Source organism: Trachemys scripta, chromosome 2, assembly GCF_013100865.1.
Source record: "Trachemys scripta elegans isolate TJP31775 chromosome 2, CAS_Tse_1.0, whole genome shotgun sequence".
Lineage (NCBI taxonomy): Eukaryota > Metazoa > Chordata > Testudines > Emydidae > Trachemys > Trachemys scripta.
The window spans coordinates 176,435,920-176,458,665 of record NC_048299.1 but is presented as its reverse complement, the minus strand read 5'-3'; the positions used below and the strand labels follow the sequence as shown (position 1 = coordinate 176,458,665).

The window sequence follows — 22,746 nt, the reverse complement described above, 5'->3', positions numbered from 1 at the left end:
CTGAATGGGGGGGCTCAAAAAAGACAATTGACACCACAGATTGAAGGTCTGATTTAAACTGTAAACTATTGCATTCAGACTGATTTAGCATCTTAAATCTGTGCCTTGGGAATACAGCAAGCATTGATACATAACAGCTCCTTTTCTGGATCCTGTAAAATGCCACTAAGACCGTAGTAATATTAAAAAAAAAGGAAAAGAATTCGTTCTAAACCTCTTCTTATTATGCAGTGCTAGGAAATCAAAGCTAGCAGATCTGTAATCTCTTTCATGATGGGTCTTTTGCTCTGTAAAAATTTTATTTTAAGAAAAGATGTTTAAAGATCAAGGAGCTTGCAAAAACATGCTGTCTGGTATAAAATAATAAACAAAAGCAATTTATCTCATTTGTTTCCATTGGGAATGGTTGAAAAATTAAGCACTTCAGCTGCTGTTCAAGAGGCACTAGATATACAAAGTATTTTCATTTCGTGCTGGCAACCAAAAATAAATAAAATACTTTAAAAAGAATGCAGTGGGTGGGAATGCTCTGACACTGAAAGTGTTTTGAATTAGTTCACTCACAGTCTGTTACATTAACTAGCTTCCTGCTAGGTATAAAATATAAAATCAATATTAGATAGATAGATAATCAATTCTTCTATTGTTCTATTAGCATTTTAGGATACCTGAAGCATACATTTTAACAGCTTCCTAGTTTCAGAGCCCTTGTGAACAAATAGATATCATCACCCTCATCATGGCAAATCCCAATGGGATGTGGCCTCCTTGCAAACAAGTAGATATACTTTAATTAAAATGGAAGGGTAATACAGTATTTATCCAAATCACGGTGTTGCTGCAGTGTTTGTGGGCATAACTGTAGTGTACTATAGCATTTCTATAAGGCTGTCCATAACATAGGACATTTTAGAACACTGATTCTTCATAGTAACTTGTAACAACTCCTTATCATGTCAAGACCTACTTAGAGAAGGGGATAATTGATCTTGACTGAACATAATGAATCAAATTCAGCATTCATAGAACAGATGCAACCACATGGGTACCAATTAATGCTCATTATAATGATGGGGAGGGTGTCTTTTATTATACCTGCCACTAGGAATCACAGGGAAAACCTAGGCAGTTGGGTTTTATTGTTCCTATTTTTATTTAAGATTTTAAAAACTAATCAGTAGCCTATCATTAAAAGAGAGTTGCCGCTATGCAAATGAGAGAGAAAGCTAAGAGAAGCTCCTCCAGATCACTGCCCCACAGCGTCGGTAATTGGCCAGAAGAAAATGAGGCTTCTTTTTATTACTAAACTGAATTGCATATCTGGGAAATGGTCTTTCTGACATCTCCCTACTGGACAGTCACCAAACAGCATTCTTCACAGATTTTTAAGCCCAGAAGGGAGCATTACAATCATCTCATCCAACACAAAGCCCATTGAATTTCATCCAGTAATTCCTTAATGGAGACCAATAACCTTGTGGTTGATTTAAAGCAGTTGTTTTCAAACTGTGGGTCACGACCCAGTACTGGGTCACAGAATGGAAGGCACTGGGTCGTGGTGGCTCTGGTCTGCACCGCTGACCGGGCCATTAAAAGTCCCATCGGCGGTGCTGCCCAGCTAAGGCAGGCTAGTTCCTACCTGTTCTGACACCACGCTGCGCCCCGGAAGCAGCCAGCAGCAGGTCCTGCTCCTAGGCAGGGGGGCCACAGGGCTCTGCGTGCTGCGCCCGCCCCAAGCACCGGCTCTGTACTCCCATTAGCCAGGAACCAGCCAATGCGAGCTGGGGGGGGCAGTGCCTGCAGGCGAGAGCCATGCGGAGCCACTTGCGTGCCTCCACCTAGAAGCCAGATCTGCTGCTGGCTGCTTCCGGGGCACAGCACAGTCCGCGATGCCAGAAGAGGCAGGAAGGCCTGCCTTAGCAACCCTGCTGATTGGGAGCCGCCCGAGGTAAGCCCGTGCCCCAATCCCCTGCCCCAGCCATGAGCCCCCCCAACCCAGAGCCCTTTCCTGCCCCCCAAACCCCTCATCTTTGGCCCCACCCCTGAGCCTGAGCCCCCAGCCTGAGCCCTGACCCCCTTCCACACTCCAGCCTCCTACCCCAGCCCAGAGCCCCTTCCCACACCATGAACCCCTCATTCCTGGCCCCACCCTGCAGGCCTCATTCCTGCACCCCAACCCTCTGCCCCAGCCCTGAGCCCCTCCCACACCCCAAACCCCTTATCCCCAGCTCTGTTGGGTTGCGGGCATTAGCAATTTTCTTCAACTGGGTCGCCAGAGGAAAAATTTGAAAACCACTGAACTAGAGCATATCTATATATTCATAATGCACTTGCAGTGAAAGCAGCATGTGGCAGGTGTCTATGGGCCCGATCCTACTAACACTGAAATCAATGGTAAAATTCCCAGAGACTTCCGTGGAAATAGGAGCAAGTCCATCATATTTCATGCTATTCCTACTGCCTGTATTTCAGTGACTAAGAAGCAAGGCCAGAAGGATATGCAGCAAATAGGAAAAACTAATATATACACATAACATTTCCAAGTATTTTCTAAATATGAAGTACCAACAAATTCACAATAACAGGAATTCTAAGAATTGCTCATAGGAATATGATTCAAATCTAAAAATTAGAGCTAAATGAATCCAGACTGACACCATATAATATTTGTTAATGCTAAACTACGACTTCCCAAACAATTATTTTAATGTACTCAACAGAGTGTTAAGAACAAAACAAAAAACACTTCACTACCCAAAGAACTCACCATTCAGACTTACATTTTTATAATTAACAAAAGCAAATGATAGTTTTCCATAATATATTAAAATATACCACTCATCATTTTAGACAAAAGGATGCTGTTCAAGGTAATTTAGGAAGTTTTAATTTATTTTTAAACAGATTGGATCAAAGGCAACATTTTCAGGAGTGCCAAAGTGACTTATGCAATGTCTACACTGCAATTCAAAACCCACAGTTGACCCATGTCAGCTGACTCAGGCTTGTGGATCTCGGGCTAAGGGGCTGTTTAATTGCAGTGCACACTTTCGGGCCCAGGCTGGAGCCCAAGCTCTGGGACCCTTCCCCCTCACGGGGTGCAGTATTTAATTGAAGTGCAAAAATACTCTTAGGAGCTTAAGTCTTATTGCCATTCAATGAAACTTTGGCTCCTAAGTGCCTAATTCACTTTTGAAAATGGGAGATAGGAATCTAAATCACTTAAGCACTTTTGAAAATGTTATACCAAAAATTTGGGATAACTCCATTCACCACAGTGGAATTTGACTGGGAATGAATTTAGCCCATTAAAAACAGTTGATATTGTAAGCTTTGGCCCTGAAATAGCTACGAAATGCATCATTTCTATTAAATGTTTGAACATTTATGGAAACAACCAGTGTCAACCCCCCCCCCCCCCCCACGATTCTTGTAACTGCTCTTAGGAAATCCTGAAATCTTTCCTCAGTCAATCTCTTACCAATTTCATCAGGAATTTGCCTGAGTAAAAAATAAAGGATGAGAGAGAGGGAGGGATCAGTCCCTTCTATGGTAAAATCTGCAGGAAGGGATAAGAGGAGAAAAATTCAATAAGGATCCCCTCACTAAGGCTTCCCTCTCATTGTTCCGTCAGGTGTTTGAGTTGCAGTTTTCTCCCTTTCCCTCCCAGCCTGCCTGTGGAATGAACCATGGGTCCAGACCTCAAACACCATGGATCCTAGGGAGAGGGAAGGAGGTGGTTCTGCTAGAGGCATCAGTTGTGCATCAATTCTGAGACCCTAGCTTCCTAGCATGGGAACTGGGGTGCCGGAACTACGGGTTCGGGGGTGCTGCCACACCCCCAGGCTTGAAGTGGTTTCCATCATAGACCAGGTTTACAGTTTGGTTCAATGGCTCTCAGCCACCCCCACCATATAAATTGTTCCAGCACACTGGCTTCCTAAGAGCATGGTTCCATCCATCACCCTCCCTCAGTGGTTCTGCCAAGGCAAGGCATCTTTAATTTCTGGCAGGAGCTGCATACGCAGTCCATTGGTGGAAGGACGCTGTGATTCTGAAAAAACACAGAATGTCTAAAGAGAGATGTTAACTGGTAGATTAAATATTCATATTCTAACAGAAATTATTCTTTGGTAAGTATGATAAATACTGTACTGTTGTACTACGGTAACGTAGTAATTTCTTGCCTTTTTTTATACAGTAACGCCTCACTTAAAGTCGTTGTTTCATTGTTACGTTGCTGTTCAATTAGAGAACATGCTCATTTAAAGTTGCGCAATGCTCCCTCATAAAGTTGTTTGGCACTGCCTGCTTTGTCCACTGCTTGCAGAAAGAGCAGCCCGTTGGAGCTAGTTGATGGGGGCTTGGAACCAGGGTGGACCGGCAGCCCCCCTATCAGCTCCCCACTCCCCTAAGTTCCCTGTGCGGCAGCCACCCAGCAGTCTATCAATTGTCTGCAGTTCAGCTGTCCCTCCCCACACTGCCATGTGCTGCTCCTGCCCTCTGCCTTGGAGCTGCTCCAGGGTGCCTCCTGCTTACAGTGCAGGGGGGGAGGAAAAGAGGGGGGCCAATGTCAGGGTGTCCCTCTCCCCCCTGCTCCTGCCCCCCTCTTATTCCATCTCCATAGAGCATGGGGGGACAGGACAGAAGGAGCTTGCTGACAGCAGCTGCTGTCTCAACTTGCTGATCTACTTAAAAAGGCAATATACTTAGAGTGGGGTCAGCATACTTAAAGAGGCAATGCACATCTCTCTCTCTCTCTCTCTCTCTCTCTCTCTCTCTCTCACACACACACACACACACACACACACACACACAGGGTGTGTGCCTCTATCTCTGTCTGCCATGCTGTCTCCCCTCCCTCCATTTGTGCTGCCTTCTGCCTTGTAGTGTGTGAGGCTACATTAACAACAATGTGTTAACCCTTGAGGGCTCAGCCAAGTACTAGTTCATCATTTAGCAGCAAGGTATTCCCTGGGAAATATCCCTCCCTCTTCCACCCTCTGACTCCACCACCTCAACCAAGCTTCACAATCATCATTGCTGTGAGCAGTATTAAATTGTTTGTTTAAACCTTATACTGTGTGCAGATAGATAGATATAATATAGACTTTTATCTGGTGAAACAAATTTCCCTGGAACCTAACCCCCCCCCATTTACATTAATTCTTATGGGGAAATTGGATTCGCTTAACATCATTTCGCTTAAAGTCGCATTTTTCAGGAACATAACTACAACGTTAAGCGAGGAGTTACTGTATTTACTTTTACAGAGCAAGACACACTTTGCTCTGCATTTTATCAGCTATACAGAAAGGCCTGACAGTTTCCTATCACACTTCATCTAAAGAACTTGACAATGATTAGGAAGCTGGTGTGCTGAGACCATTGCTGAACATGCAACCAACATTGTCTCATTGTTTCCTTGTGCTCCCCATCTGGGTCTGTATCCAGCTGTTGTCTCCTGTCTTGTACTTAGGTTGCAAGCTCTTTGGGACAGGGACAGTCTTTCTGTTCTGGGTTTGTACAGTGCCTAGCACAATAGGATCCTGGTCCATGATTTGGGCTCCAAGGTGCTACCGCAATGCAAATAAATAACAAGTCGTGGGTACACTAGAAACCTAGCATCAAAGGAAAACAGAAAGATGTATGGTACATATTTGCACATGCTAGGTTCCATCTTTGAAAGCCTCACAGTGTTTGTTAACTAAGAGCCAGCTTCTGCAAGCTTTTGTGCACAATGTTTACTTTGCTCATGCAAGTATTCCCATTGGCTTCCATGGGAGGACAAAGTTAAGGGAGCACACACATTTCAAGGCTCCAACCCTAAATCCCTGATCGTCAGAAAGTTGAGCATCCATCCCTTTCCACAGAAACACCTTTCTTTGCAACTGTCTTACTATGACTGGCATTCTGTTAGTGTTATCTTACCCTATCTTCCTCCATATTGTGGAAATCCACTGTGGAAGGTTCCAGAGTCAGTGGCTAGCAGGGAATACTTTAGCAGAGTGGGGCTGTGCTGGGAAGGGTCTGGAAGGGAGTGTAAAGGTCAATGGTCCCCAGGATTTGCTCATTTTGCCCCAGTTTAATCCCCTGCCACTTCTGCAGGGGGTAAACCACATCCTCCCCCCACCATGAGAATGTTTCCAAGTTTCCACAAGTGCAATCTCATGGAATTTCCCATCCCCTATTTAGGAGTAACCTGTGTCATTAATGGTCTGTCCCTAAATTTATCATTTTAAAATAGCCTGGGAATTTATTTTTTGTCCAAAAATGATTAGCATCTACCCTAATTGTTTCAAAATTTGTATTTTTGTTTTAATGTATACATATAGGGTCTTGGAAACTGCAAAGATAATTTAATGTGATTGCTTTAACAGTCTTTTCATGATCTGCAACCATAATTACAAGAACAAAGAATTTTACCCCTTAGCCATGGTGATAGGCACCATATTAAAGCATAAATAGAGACAGCCTCACAGGACAAAATTCAGCTCTGACAAAACTGGGTACAGCTCTTTGGTTTTAAAAGGAGAAGTAATTGCAAACATGTAATAATGCATCATATCATGTCATAAACACAGGATTTTCAAGCCTCCAAAATTAGGCACTTGAAGTCATGAAATAATAATCTGTATTACAATAAAAATCACCCACCATCAATATAAAAGCTTCTGTCACCCATCCAGAGAAAATTCTCTCTTTTATTAATGGCTCATGTCTTGTACTCCTAGATGCTTTCCCCAGTTTATTCTCATTACTAGTGCAGATTGATAAGGGTGCAATTAAATCTGTTGTGAGCTTTTCTACCAGGATTGACTTTCACTGTAAGTAGGAGTGAATGTGGGCATGACAGCTCAATGATTTTTTTTTTCCTTGCAAAAGTAATTGTATACTCTGATCATGTCTCCCTCAGACTCAGAGACAGCCTGCAGAACAACTCCCTCTGCCTGGCATGTCAGAGATCCCTCCAGGAAGGAAGTCTACTTAGTTACAGCATCACACTGATGTACTTTAACAAATAGCAGGGTATAAACACACAAAAGTTTGGGTTTTCCAACATGCTCAGCATTGTGGCCCAACTCTGCTCCCACTAAAATCAATAAGAGTTTTACCATTAACTTCAATGGGAGTAGAATTAGAGCAACGCTGAGTTTTTCTGAAAATCCTACCCCCTGGAGCCCTCACATGAGTGATCCCACTAACATCATAAGGAAACACTGCGGGATCAGTCCCAAAATCTTATTTGAAAGGCACAGCGAGTCAGAGCAATGCTGAAGTCTATAGTTATGTTTATATAAAAATACAGCCCCTAGATTACAGCATGCTTTGGGGATGTTAACAATTCTATACACAACACTGTACATGAATGAAAACAGCAAGGATTAGTAGCACACATAGGCTCACAGTACTTTTAAAGAGTCACGTCTAAAGCCGGAATTGCTTTCTAATTACAGTGCTTATCTAACCATTTGTTCAGCAGAGGTGGTGGTGGTTGGTTGGTTTGTTTGTTTGTTTGACAGAGGTACAATACAGTCTACCTGCTCCTTCAATAAGCCTAGTCTGTTATCATTAAGAAAATACAATACAATTAAAGAAACCAGAAGTAGAACACTGTGTACTTGCCTGTGCAGATACTTATATATTGAGGAAATAATCTAAGCAAAGCAGGAATGGGTATTCAGAAATTTTAATTTAGAATGTAATTGTGTTTGGTCTGAGCCCACATTCCTTAATGAGTTGAAATTTCCACTTTGGGGTGGAATATTCAGAAGCACTTAGGTCTGGTTAACTCTGTTCCCATTGACGTTGATGAGAGTTTTACCTGAGATGAACAGAAGTCTTGCCAGACTAAGGACTGCCGGATCCGGTCCTTTATGATTTGAGATCATATAGTTTATTATTTTTAACGAGTGTTTTAATGTCTGCCGGCACTCTGTTCCCTCTGAACTGAATCCAGTTATCTGAGAGAGAAGTAGAGAGGGAAAACTGAACACTGAATTTTCTTCGTGGATCAGCACAAAATTATTTGGCACAGGCAACTCTGCAAATATTTGTGAAACAGTGGGTAAATTTGCAGTGTATGATGGCCCTCAAGCTTGTACTTCCCTCTGTGTGGTGTGAAGGCTCATAAATCCAGTGCTGGTGCTCAGTTATGCTGCAATAGAGAACATATTTATACAGGCTGCGTCCAATGTCACTGGTTATTTTTTTCTTATATGACCTATTCTGTTTTGTTTAGCTTGATGTTTCCCTTTATTTGCAAAAAGCAGCTTATTTTTAAACTAGGTTCCTAGCCCTACAGGTTTTCCTCACCATAGCAAAGTGCACTGCCCAGTCAGGCTTAGGCAAGCATGGAGCCTGCAAGCACAAGTTGTCCCCATTCCTCAGAGGTTCCTCAATGAGAGGAGGGAGTACAGTGGATGCCATTTTCACAATCTTGTGAAAGGTAAGGTAGCCTCTGTTTTGATTTGTGCAGGGGAGCCCCTTTGAACGCAGGCCAGCTCCACATCGGAGATGACTCAACATTGTAGATGGATGCCACAAGAACAGGTGAACTAAGTAGGAGCGTGAGGCTGCAATAATGGCTCTAGGTTTCATTATGCTACCAGCTTAGGAAGTATTTGTGTATCTGATCTGGATCGTATCTAGACATTATGTAGTTTTAGACATATTTAAGTAAAACTTTATCCCCCACATTCCATTCCCCCTGACCCCAAAAGAAGATAAAAGGGGGGAAGTTAAAGCTCTAAGGACAATTGACGCCTCACTCCACAGGCTTGCTCTTCTAGGCACTCTGTGTTTGGGACTCCCACTGAAATCAATGGCAGTTCCCTCCATAGATACTCACAGGAAGAAGCCAAAAGGATTCGTGTTATGGGTATTGCCTGAGGTGTTCTATTGAACTGGGAGTCATGTTTAAAATGATAGCTCTTTCTGTTTCTTTATGAAGTAACTCACTTCTTGCCATGGGACTATTTTGAATGTATTAGAATCATAATAAGGAGAAATTACTTCTCCCAACAGGAGGGAAAACACTGATAAACTGCTCTTTCATTTTTCTAATACTTGTGAGGCACTCAGGCAAGATCCTTAAAGGTATTTAGGCTCCAAATGTTTATAAAAATCAATAGACATTGGGAGCCTAAATACCTTTAAGGATCTGGGCCTTATATGCTGTGGCACTGGGTACAATACAAGAACCTGACTAGAGAGAGAACCAACAATAAACAATACCAGTGTTTTATACTTACACCTTTCACCCAGAACATTTCACAGCTGTACACACACACACACACACACACACACACACACACACTATATCACTATATTACTGAAATGCAGCTGTCTCTGCTATGGAGAATGAGTTGTGGGCGATAACCAGCACACAATATGCTGTTCAACAAGGGGGAGAATAGAAATTTTAGCCACCAGCCAAACTTTAGTCATATAGAAAGTACCATAGACACTTTAACATTCATGCAGAGTAGACAGGGTCTTGTTTTTTAATATCCTACCAATAGTAAACTGCATGGAACAAAATGAGCCTGATTTGTCTCTCACACTGGTTTGACATTGGTATAATTCCAATTACTTTCATGAAGTAACTCCTCAATTACAACAGTTTTAGGCATTGTCTACATGGGAAAAAAGATTCAGTATAATCCAAGTTGTAAATTAAAATCGCTATAGTTACATCAGTATAACCCCACACATACACACTCCCTCCCAGCCTCCACATATGGGCACTCTAATTACAATATAAAAGTGCTTTATTTTTTTGTTTAGCTTATGTCGTTTGGGGGGGGGTTTAAGGAGGTTAAGCTGTACCAAAAAAGCCATTGTTACACCAGAATAAGAGTGTCCAGACAGTGGGGGAGGGGGTTATACAGTTTCCTATGTAGCCAAACCCTGTGTGAGAGAAGAATCAGGCCAATGTATCTAGCTCAGAAGAGATAAAGGGCTGCACCAACTCAGCCAGATGTTGAAACTTTTGTTTCAAGGTATCTAGATACTCCAAACCTAATGCTTAGACTTCTAAGGCAAGCCAGCCCCAACCAAAGCACTCACCTTCAGCTTGAGAGTTACCTGACAGGTCATGTTACTGCACCTACTCCTGGTAGGTTATTTTGGTACATGTAGGTATTTCAGTCCTACCCTGTGTCTAGGCTAAATCCATTTCTTCAAAAATATTCAGTGTCTATTTACCAAAAGAATGGCAAGCCATGTTACACTAATTCCTTAATTATAGTCCTTCTAAATATTTAACTACCTATAGTGCTCCCTGGAGGTGGATTTTTGCATCCTACAGTGAAGGGTTTGCTATAAAGGTTATACACACAGTAAGAAGGCAGAATGCCTTCATATTTTTTTTATAATCCGGAGCTTTAAAATGAGAAGTTAGAGTGCAGCATCTTTATTTTTGAGGTAGCCTTGTACTGAGAAACCCTTGTACTGAGAAAAGGAGAACACTATATTTTTATATTGGTAAACATACAGTTTTCCTTTCTGTTTAGTGTAAAAAACTTGATTTTTTACACATGTACTGTTCATTTAGCATTTACGTGTCTAATCTTGGTATCCTTAAACTCTGAATGGAATTAGAAGACTACACCAATACTTAGCATTCAGGTCTATAGTCTGTTTTTCCGGTAGGAGCTACATGATGCTGTGATGCATGGAATGTTTTTAAAACAGCAGGAAATCTGTGCATTTCAAGCCCAGTCTCCCTTCAGTTCATTCAGATGTATGTTTTCAATGTGAAACAAGTTATTGTATGTAAGCTATTGTAGATTAGCCTAAATGATATCATGCAATTTTCTCCACTGCTTTCACATACACAAATACATCCTAATACTGCAGCATTTTCAAACAAACCCATCATGCAGATGCTTTAAAAAGTTACACTGTCAAAACTAATTTCATTCTTTTGTAGCAAACCAAATGCATATTTAATTTTCTATGCTTGTAATAGCCAAGCATCCAAGAATTCTCTCTGCCTCAGATAGTTCTATGCACCATATGGTTACAGATTTCAGTTACAATCATGCATAAATGTTTTCTAGTTATTTAACCTTTCCCTTTTCTTTCCTCTTTCTTGTTTGACAAGCATTATATACAGAATCATTTAGACTTTTCAATCTCTCACTGTAAGGAAAAGTAGGTTAAAAAAGAGAGAGCAAGAGAGCTATCTTCCAACATACCTTGCAAGGAGAGTACTGTTCACTCCCAGCTGTTTGACTTTTCAATACCTTCACTCACACTTCAAGGCTCCTAAGATTCATAATATCACAATCACTGTAGATTTACAATTTGAAGCAAAAACAGATTTCTCTCCCTCACCCTTCCTCTCTTTCTCCGTGGGCAGCTGACAGCTTTACACTTTGTTAGGACTGTAACAGGACTTGTCTCCCAGCCCTTTCGCCACTCTGATGAACAATCTCCTCCCTGCTATTAAGAGCATGTTGCCATTATATCTTAAAAAGCACGTCAGAGCTTGTATGCAGTAGCTGTGGGAAAGCTGCATTTATTTATACAGGAAGCTTGAGCACAGCACTTCCTACTTCCCATCTGAGTCTCAGTTGAACTGCAGGTGACTACTTTAACCCTGTCAAATTCCAACCAATACATATCCCAACCTTCTTATTTTGACATCTCTGCTATTTGTAATTATAATTCCCATCTGATTCCTGACAAGATAAAAGTAAGAGGGATATAACGGTGTATGTGATACTCATACACAGTCCTCCAGTTGCCACTTAACCAGCTTTAGGATAGTGGATTGTATAGCAGCTGACCTGTTGGCACATGTTTCCTGAAATGTTACTGCCTTCTGCTCATCCCCTCACATGAATGAAATGTTTTGAATATGAAGTGATTTCCCCATGAAGAAAAATATCTGAAATTACAAATAGAAATTGCAGGTGCAACTTCAAATCTGAATCTTATTACGCTGTTAATTTTATTCAGCTTGCTTAATTAGGGCAACTAAGGGCATGACAGTGCTGCAGAAAAGAAGGCTGCAAACTAGATTCTAACTCCTGAACCTGAGATTGTATGCAACAGAAGTGATGAATTCAGAGGATCCATACTCCCTGTACAGGTGCTCTGTTCATCCAGTGAACCAGCAGTGGTACATACTATACCATATAGAATCATAGGACTGGAAGGGATCTCGAGAGGTCATCTAGTCCAGTCCCCTGCACTCATGGCAGGACTAAGTATTATCTAGACCAGTGGTTCCCAAATTTGTTCCACTGCTTGTGCATGGAAAGCCTCTGGCGGTACGTCCCTCGGCCCGCGCCGCTTCCAGCAGCTCCCATTGGCCTGGAGCAGCGAACCACGGCCAGTGGGAGCCACGATCAGCCGAACCTACGGACGTGGCAGGTAAACAAACCGACCCGGACTGCCAGGGGCTTTCCCTGTACAAGCGGTGGAACAAGTTTGGGAACCACTGATCTAGACCATCCCTGAGAGGTGTTTGTCACATAGAGCCAGCTAGTACTCTTCTCCGCCTTGCTGCAGGAAAAGTGCCAGACCACAGATGAGATCTGGTATGGTATTTCTATATGTCTTAATGGGTGTGGGAAAAAAATGAGAAAGAAACAAGCTAGGGACATTATCAAAGTTAATCTGCAATCTTCTCTTTATGATGAAATGTGTTGTACATCATGTAATTCAGGTTGGCAATATGCCTTCATACTTATTTGGGAGGACTGTTGAATGTATGCTCATTCTCCTTTTGTGTATCTCTCTCATTGCTAGACTTTTCAGAGTTGATTTTCAGAGTTATACTTCATCCTATGAATTTTTATAAAAATTGATAAAGATTAACTTTCAAATTTTAAGCGTTAATACAGTTGTGGGTTTGCATACATTTATAAATGTATACCTATGCATACAAAAAATCATGTTAAAATTACATTATTAAAGTTGCAAAGACAGTCAGAGGCTTAAGGACACCCAGAGCATGGGGTTGCATTCCTGACCATTGATGGATGGATTAATAGCCATTGATGAATCCATCCTCCAGTAACATATCTAAATCTTTTTTGAACCCAGTTATAATTTTGGCCTTCACAACATCCCCTGGCAATGAGTTCCACAAGTTGACTGTGTGTCGTGTTAAGTATTTCCTTTTGCCTATTAATTTCATTGGGTGACCCCTGGTTCTTGTGTTATGTGAAAGTGTAAATAAGACTTCCTTATTCACTTTCTCCACTCCATTCATGAGTTTATAAACCTCTGTCATATCCCTATTAGTTTTCTCTTTTCCAAGCTGAAAAGTCCGAGTCTTTTTAATCTCTCCTCATATGGAAGCTGTTCCATATCCTTAATCATTTTTGTTGCCCCTCTCTGTATCTTTTCCAATTCTAATATATCTTTTTTGAGATGGGGCAACCAGAACTGCATGCAATATTCAAGCTGTACGCACACCATGGATTTATATAATGGTATTATGATATTACTGTCTCATTATCTATCCCCTTCCTAATGGTTTCCAGCATTCTGTTAGCTTTTTTGATTGCCGCTGCACATTGAGCAGATGTTTTCAGAGAATTATCCCACAGTGACTTCAAGATCTCTTTCTTGAATAGTAAGAGTTAATTTAGACCCCATTATTTTGCATGCATAAGTGGGATTATGTTTTACAATGTGCATTACTTTGCATTTATCAACATTGAATGTCATCTGCCATTTTGTTGCCCCACCACCCAGTTTTGTGAAATCTCTTTGTAACTCTTCACAGTCTGCTTTGGACTTAACTATCTTCAGTAATTATGTATTGTCTGGAAACTTTGCCACCTCCCTGTTTACCTGTTTTTCCAGATCATTTATGAATATGGTGCAAAGCACTAATCCCAGTACCAATCTCTGGGAGACATCACTATTTACCTTTCTCCATTCTAAAAACTGACTGTTTATTCCTACCCTTTGTTTCCTGTCTTTTAATCAGTCACTGAACCAGGAGAGGACCTTCCCTCTTCTCCCATGACTGCTTACTTGCCTAGGAGCCTTTGGTCAGGGATCATGTAAAAAGCTTTTTGAAAGTCAAAGTACACTATATCTACTGGGTCACCCTTGTTCAAATGTTTGTTGACCCCCTCAAAGAACTCTAATACATTGGTGAGGCATGATTTACTTTTACAAAAGCCACGTTGACTATTCCCCACAAATCATGTTCATCTATGTGTTTGATAATTCTGTTCTTTTCTATAGTTTCAACCAATTTGCCTGGTACTGAAGTTAGGCATAATGGTCTGTAATTGCCAGGATCATCTCTGCAGCCTTTCTAAAAACTGGTGTCACATTAGCTATTCTCCAGTCATCTGGTACAGGTTTCAGAGTAGCAGCCGTGTTAGTCTGTATCCGCAAAAAGAACAGGAGTACTTGTGGCACCTTTGAGACTAATAAATTTATTTGAGCATAAGCTTTCGTGGGCTACAGCCCACTTCATCAGATGCATAGAATGGAACATATGGTAAGAAGATATATATATATACACATACAGAGAACATGAAAAGGTGGAAGTTGCCATACCAACTCTAAGAGGCTAATTAATTAAGATGAGCTATTATCAGCAGGAGAAAAACTTTTGCTTAACAAGTATCCTCACACCTTTTTGTCAACTGTCTGAAATGGGCCACCTTGATTATCACTACATCTAATTAAGTGAGCCCACAAAAGCTTATGCTCAAATAAATGTGTTAGTCTCTAAGGTGCCACAAGTACTCCTGTTCTTTTCATCTGGTACAGAAGATGATTTAAGTGATAGGTTATATACCACAGTTAGTAGTTCTGCAATTTAATATTTGAGCTCCTTCATAACTCTTGTGTGAATACCATCTGGTCCTGATGACTTATTATTATTTAATTTATCAATTTGTTCCAGAACCTCCTCTATTGATAACTAAATCTGGGACAGGTTTGTCACCTAAAAATAATGGATTGGGTGTGGGAATCTCCCTCACATTCTTTGTAGTGAAGACCAATGAAAAGAATTCATTTAGCTTCCCCACAATAGCCTTGTGTTCCTTGAGGCTTTTAGTTTTTGAGTCTTTTGCTAGTTGCTCTTCAAATTCTTTTTTGACCTGACTAATTATACTTTTACACTTGACTTGCCAGAGTTTATGCTCCTTTCTATCCTTTCTATGGGAGTCTAGACCAGGGGTTCTCAACCTTTTTCTTTCTGAGACACACACACACACACCTCCAGCATGCTATAAAACCTCCACAGCCCACCTGTGTCACAACTGATTTTCTGCATATAAAAGTCAGGCCCTGCGTTAGGGGGTAGCAAACAGAGCAATTGCCTGGGGCCCCACGCCACAGGGGCCCCCACGAAGCTAAGTTGCTCAGGCTTTGGCTTCAACCCCACTACCTGCCACCTGTAAAGTCTGTAGGGAAATAGTGGTCATCTTCACTATGGGCATTCTGTGGCTTAAATCCTATTGAAAATCATGGGTGATGGACATACCATGCAATATTTCAAATAGTTAACGCGGTATGCAATTGGTCACTGCTAATGCCTGTGGAGCCATCCCCACTGCTGGTCTCAGCACCTTACCCACCAAGTCTGTGCCATAATCAGCTCCCACCTTTCAGTCCAGCACACCCAGGTCCAATGTTAGTCCCCACCTTGAGGTCTCCTGCAGGCACTGAGCATGCCCAGGAGTAGCTAAACCTGCTGTGCTTCCTACACAGGCGCTGACTTCATGGGTGCTCCAGGGCTCAGGAACCCACCAAAAAAATTGGGGGTGCTCAGCACCTGCAAGATTAGATTAATCTTTTGTGGGCCCAGATTGTGGCCCCACCCCACCCCTCCACCCGTGCTCTGCCCCAAGGCCCTGCCCCCCCACTCAGCCGCTTTCCCCTGAAGCCCCGCCCACCGCTCGCATGGGGGAGAGGGAGGAGAGGAGCGAGCGGTGGGCAAAGCCTCAGGGCGGGGAAGAGCCAAGCAGGGGTGGGGCTTTGGAGAGGAGGGCAGGTAGGGCCTCAGGGGGAAGAAGCCAAGCGAGGGTGGGGCCTTGGGGCGGAGCACAGGTGCAGCAGGGGGGCTGGGCCACGGTCCAGATGCCAGGCCCCTTCTGCACGTGGGCCCAGCCCCACAGCAGCATTGGTGCCATTTTAAACCCAGTACAAGCACCCACAAGCCACAGTATTGCTGACAGTTTCATCCAGAAAGCTACAGTCAGACGTAATGTCTTTAAACTGGGATGTTAATGAAGACAGCTTGTAGGTGAGTACAATGATTTTAATATACTGTAATTCATGATAATGTAATTATGTAATTCATTACTATTTTAATAATGATTAAATTGTTAAGATACCAAGAATAGACAGGTTTCAGAGTAACAGCCGTGTTAGTCTGTATCCGCAAAAAGAAGAACAGGAGTACTTGTGGCACCTTAGAGACTAACATGCTCTAATAAATTTGTTAGTCTCTAAGGTGCCACAAGTACTCCTGTTCTTCTTTTTTCAAGAATAGACTAATATTCAATAACTAGAATATGAAAGAAGTGTATAAATATGCTGAAAATAGCCTCCCCGCAAAACTGTCAGAGCCCCTTCCCCTCCCCCCCCCCAATACACACACCTCTTCAAAAGCACCCACTCCCAAAAACAAAAGTCAGTGCCTGTGCCTCCCTAGGTCTACCCCTGCCAATGGTATACATTGGGCATAACATGCATACAGCTGTGGGTGCCACTGAATGCAGAAAGTGTTCTACTTAACCAGGAGAGGAGGTTTTGTGGGTTAAAGCAGAGCAGTCCCACGAAACCCAGGGCTGTTGGGAGGTATGGCTTAGTGGCCATTTTGAAAAAGGGAAAAACTTTACAAGTGTGTTCCTAATCATCCCTAGATCATAAGACATTATATACACATACACACACGACTCAGTTAGCAACTCTGTCAGGCCCCATCATCACATGTATACATATAACATACACATAAGCCCCCATAGCCTGATAAGTGTATGCAGGGCCACCGAGAGCAGGTTCGGGCCCCGGTGAAAAAAAATTTCCGGTCCCCCCAGCAAGGACGGACCGGCTAAACAGGGCCGACGAGAGGGGGGAGGGAGCCGGGCCTCGGGCCCCCTTCCGGACTGCCGGGCCCCGGTAAGGTGACGAGGTAGGGGGGAAGCTGGGGAAGCCGGGCCCCCCTTCCGGACTGCCGGGCCCCAGTAATTTGTACCGGCTTCCCCCCCCTCTCATCGGCCCTGAGTGTATGTATCTCTGTGTCTGCTTCACAGAGGATGTAAGTCTGTTACAGTACTAGCTAAGGAGCCTTAGCTCAAGTGTAACTGCTCGTGCTTTTAGATCTAGAGGTTCTTGGTTCAATCTGTGGTGTATGTCAGCTAAAATTGTGGCCATCAGACTATTGTATATGATGAATAGAAAAGGAAAAGATTAAATAAAGAGCAAAAGGAGACAATGTGATTACATTTTTCCAAAAGGAAAAAAGCATAAAAGACAGCTAACACACATAAATACTTTCCTAATATTACTTGTTGCATAGCTGCATAAAGAGGAAGTGGTCCACATGAATGTGAGAGATGCTCAAATACAGCATCTTAGTGTATTTGCTCAGGCACTGCATTTTTGAGCTATCATGGTGACTCTTTCAAATGCCACCAGTTAAAGTCCAAATCTATCCCACTGTACCATCCTTCTCAAATACTTGTGGTCTATTTTATAGAATTACAGTCCCTGCCAGCTATTCCTCAAGCCTGCTAGTACAGTACATAAGAACTGTACAGAAACCCATCTTCTAGGTCAAGCTAATTTTGTGAAGTGTTATAAGTCATGCTAAAATTGCTACCCAGCTGGATTCCCGTCTCCCACAGCAACCCAAATGCTTTCAGTATTTTTTTTTTTATTTGTTCATTGAAAAAGAAAAAAATCACAAAGGCATGTCATGTCATATGTCAGCTCTCACAAACTAAACGCTTCCCAAATTAGATTTGTTTTAAAATTATGGTGATGGAGTCACACAAGCATGGAGTGTCACACTAACCTTTTAAATTTGAAAAGAAAAAAGCGTCTTGACTGAGATGTTATAAGCCAAGATGCAGCCTCCAAGTGAAATTTTAGATGAGTTTGAAACTTCTAGAAGAGTAAATGTTAACACAGTTGAACTATAAACAGCTCTTTCCATCTACTGTAAGTATTTCCAACATGTCCATCACTGAACTATCGGTGCACAAATATGTCACTGCAATTACTAATTATTAATTTATGAGGTAGCCTAGCAATAAAGCAATAACATGACCACTGATCATTTTTCAAGTACCATAACCAGAATTGCATCTCAAAACAATCCCATTAAGAGCAAATGAATATGTCAAGTTAGTGTAATACCAAAGGCCTTATTATAACTCTGCATAAAGAGCCAGGATCAGCCTGCAAAAATAAATGCTGCTTCCAGTTCTCAGCCTGATTGAGAATTGTACAACCAATAAGTTAAGAATGGCAAAAAAAAAATCATGAATTACCACTCATGTTATAAAAAACAATGTCATGTTGTGGGACAAGTTTTTTAATGCCAGAACCTAATTCTCACTTACACACACACACAAAAAATTGTCTTCATGTATTTCACCCACTGAATGTGTAAATCTCACATTTGCATGCACAAAAAGTATTTATATATTCAAAAGGGGCAATTTCACAAGGGGTGCTTATGTGTGACTATCAATTTTTTAAGAAAACAAATGCCTTTTGTGTGCAAAATGGGTAATGTGCATTTGATGTAGTTGCAAGATCAATGCTTATAGTGTCATGGGATAATAATGGCCCTTTGCAAAATAGCAACAGAAAATAGTTTTCAGAAGAGAGATTTCATCCTAATAGCAACAGAGAGTCCTGTGGCACCTTTAAGATTAACATCTGTTAGTCTTAAAGGTGCCACAGGACTCTCTGTTGCTTTTTACAGATCCAGACTAACACGGCTACCCCTCTGATACTTCATCCTAATAGTTATTGTGTAATAGCAGTGGCTTTATTCACCTCTCCATGAGGTTCTATGCTATATGTATCATGCAGGTGGTGCTAGAAATCAGATGACAGCACAAAAAAATGCAAAGCTACATGGTATATTTTGTAAACATTTTTTGCATACCAAGGTTTATTTTGATTTGTTACAAGAAAAATTGAGATTTTGCCTTTCCTGTTATATTGTTCTACAACTCTGAGTTGGTATGCAAGTCACTCACTGATATACCAGGCTTGAAATCTTAATAATTCTCTTTGGCTAAAACATAATCAAACTTTATTATAAAAATGTTTTGTGGTGAAGTATAATACAATCAAGTCAACATTTCTTTTAAAGCACTGGTAAAAAAAACAGGGAAAGAAACATACCTACAGTGAAAATGTGAGTGAAAGGGCATGGCATACTGCCATTGACAGCATGGTTATTCCTCATCTGATTAAAAAATGACTGAAGTTTGCTTCTGAACCTTTATGATCCAGAGGACCTCAAAAATATGTGGATGTGCCTCACATGGACACAATGAAAAATAGGAAGAAGTGATTGTAAATCACCCCAGCTCTATAAATAAACCAAAAAGCATTATTTGTTATGAGATGTTGGTATGTGGGGCCCCATGCAAACATAACATAGTTGTGTAATTCCCACAAGAGCCAGTATTTCTCCTAAGGATGTGACAAATACAACTTTGAGAACTTTCTCACACAGAAGATACTAACTATTGGTATTTGCAAATAGAGAAGAGATGTAGCCAAAGAAGAAGCCAGTGAGAGGTCTCGCTAGAAAGTGGCAAGAGTTAGCATATGTAAAGGGTAATACCTCCATCAGCAAATAGGGACACCTGTATGTGGAATGCTTGCTTCAGAGACAGATTCACAGAGATCTTGGCATCCAGTGTAGAGACTGAAACCACAATACGGGGATTCCATTACAATTTTGGGGCCGGATCCTGTAGGGACTTACTCACAAGAGTACTTACTTCCATTAGAAGTCCCCTTGGGAATACTTATGTAGGAGGTATTTGCAGGTTTGGGCTTTTTGTCCTCAGCAACTCATCAGCTCTGTAACATCCCTCTGGGATTTTTAACCTAGCTCCTCTTAATGGCTGTTCAGCAGTATGAAGAATTAGCAAGAGGGGAAAACAAACCAAGTTGGGATGTAACCGCCATAAATAAAATACTAATGAGTTTTCAGTTAATAACTAAACATTATTTCCTGAAAATCAGATGTTTTCATGAATAGTTTGCCAACAGAAAAATGGGCTAGAATCATCAATTTTTTTTTCCAGCTCTAACACAAACATGTAATATGCACTGTTATGGAGTTGCTGCGTTCTTCTGTGGACTCACCCTAAGAGCAGGTTTTGAAACCCTGAAGGGAGTTGCTGACTGAGCCCTGTTGACTCACTTTGGCTTGTCGATATGTAATTCTACAATAGTTCTGAAGAGAAGGGATTGGTCCTCTAGGCAGTAGTGCTGATATGTCACATGACAGGAACCCTACAGACAACCAAGCCTGGGAAAAAGGCTTGGGCTGGAGTTTAAGTTGTTGGTTTTGTGTTGCCACGTTAATAAAGCCAAATACAAGGAAAGGGGTGAGTGTTGACTCTGCACAGTGTGTATAGTTTGTTCTGGAGTGGAAATGTGACCTGTTTATAGACACGTATTCATCCATATCAGATCACAGAGCTGTAACTGTACAATAAATATAAATGAAATCTACTATAAGAACATGTATCTACAAGCTTAAGGCAGATGAAAAGAACAATTTGTAAACCCTAGCATTCAGGGTATCACACCCATTCTCGCAATAAAGAGTCACTAAAGTTTTTCTGCCCTTTAAAAAAAGAAACCTAAGGCCAGCAAGTGTGCACTGGTAACAAACCAGCACAATGGAGATTCCAGGTTGGGCAATAGGAATTTTTATTGCCTATTAACTGTGTTCACAGCTAAATTCAGAGCTTGGGCCTTAATTTATCTATTTTTTGTCTTCTTGTTCTGATTATGCTCCCAAAGTAATAGAAGCTGTTGACTGTTAATTAAGTGATTTGGTGGCCTATCTAGAGTTGTAGTGATTGCAAACAGTGAAGTTAAATTACATTTAAAAACTGGAAGAGCAAAATATATAGGTAGCCTAGGGAGACAGCTAGCTTCACCTGTAAAAAAGACAGTCAAAGAACTAACACTGTAATCAGAAAATAATCTTGAATCACGGCCTTCTGTCCCTGTGTCTCTATCTGTCTGATGTTCTTCACTGACCTTTTTTTATGAAAATATAACTTTATTTTAAACCAAGTCAATTTCATAGGACGGTTGTTTTATCTCAGCCTGATGGGGCCATATTTTGGAATTTAGAAGGTAGTTAGGAGGTGGAGGGCAGCTTAGTGATACATTTCAGCCCAGACCTTGTTGTTTTGAGTACTCACCTGTCAGAAATAAATGCCACCCACCCACTCAGTAGGTGGGGAAATTGATGAGGACAGCAGAGAAAAGTGGCCAGTCCCAATAGCAAGTGAGGGAGACACTTGCCAAGGGATAATAAGTAGCTCCTCCCTCTAGGAGTTTCTGACATCCATTGGCCACCTGGTAGAGAGGGGTGCTGATTGGCCAGCACTCCCCAGCTCCCAGGATTTAGGCAAATGAAGAGCCCATATGGATCCTCTTTCGGCTCCGTTCCAGCAGGTCACTCTATCCACCCAAATTAGGAATGGGAACCCAGCCTGACAAATCCTGCAGATCTAACCAACACTTGTATAGGTGGTCAGGATGCTATTTTTTCTCCCATTGGCCAATTTACAGAAGACCAGGGAGGGGTTGGGTTTTTTTTGCCTTCTTTGTAGCACCTTCAAGCCACAGTAGGAACACATTTAGTACTTAATTAACGTATTGCAGGGTGGTGTTTATTCGTCACAACTTGTGGACCGTTTCCAGTGCAGTTAAGAGAATAAAATGAACGATTCCCAGAGGTAAAAGACCTGGGATTTTGGTGATGGGCCTTTGGCACATGTGATAGCGTGAGACCTTGTGGCCTTTTTAGGGTGAGGTCAGACCTTGTGTCCCTCGAAGGCCAAAGTCCCCACACTGCTGCACCCTCTGTCCCTCAGAGAGAGCTGAGTCCTGGGGGGCGGGGTTTGCTGAGGAGAGCCTGGGTAATATGGGTTATATGGTACGGAGCCCTGGCATCAGTTAACAGGTCAAATGGTAAGGAGCCCAGTAACCTCCACACTGGAATCAATTAAATGCTTAGTATAAAAGTATGGGTGATGGGCTGGTAGCACCCTTCCCCTGTGTTAAAGTTTAATAAAAGTTGAAGCCTGCCGCTTAATTCCATGTATGTGTCTCTCTTCATTTTGCCACTGTGTCCACATCAATACCTCCAGGGGGAAGCAGGTTACCTATAGCAGAAATTAGAGACCTGATTCTGTGTTCATTAAAACCAGTTGCAGATCCCCCACTAACTTCATTGGGGCAGGACCAGGACATAACAAATCTTTGAGTCACCTACAAGTGATGCTGTTTCTCTGGTGTCCAGTTCTCAACAGGGACCGAACCTGTAAATCATTATTATTGGACATAGCTGCCAAGTTCTAAGGAGCTCCTTGAATTACATTTGTCACAGAAGTGAGTTTGGCTTAAAGAGCTCGGGCTGAGGATTCACCCCGGCAGAAAACTGAGGATTTTCCCCCTCTCGCCCAAGCTTCCTCTTCTCATTTGATTCCCATTTTGTCTCGCCCACACTTGCCCTCTCTCTCACTG

General features: G+C 41.9%; 1 protein-coding gene across 8 annotated transcripts in view; it reads right to left on the bottom strand.

Moving 5' to 3' along the window:
• Positions 1 to 22,746, bottom strand: part of RNF144B (ring finger protein 144B) — a 131,024-nt gene that overhangs the window by 66,325 nt on the left and 41,953 nt on the right. The window contains exons 1-3 of one of the 8 annotated variants that reach the window (XM_034762396.1): positions 11,205 to 11,647; positions 10,072 to 10,201; positions 7,826 to 7,964 (exon numbers count right to left, since the gene is read on the bottom strand). The exons of 2 other annotated variants lie outside the window; for them this stretch is intronic. The gene's annotated coding sequence lies outside the window, so the exon portion shown is untranslated. Of the gene's footprint in view, positions 1 to 7,825; positions 8,159 to 10,071; positions 10,202 to 11,204; positions 11,648 to 22,746 lie in introns of those variants that run through there. 5 more of the 8 variants (XM_034762394.1, XM_034762395.1, XM_034762397.1 and 2 more) reach the window with 5 other exon arrangements.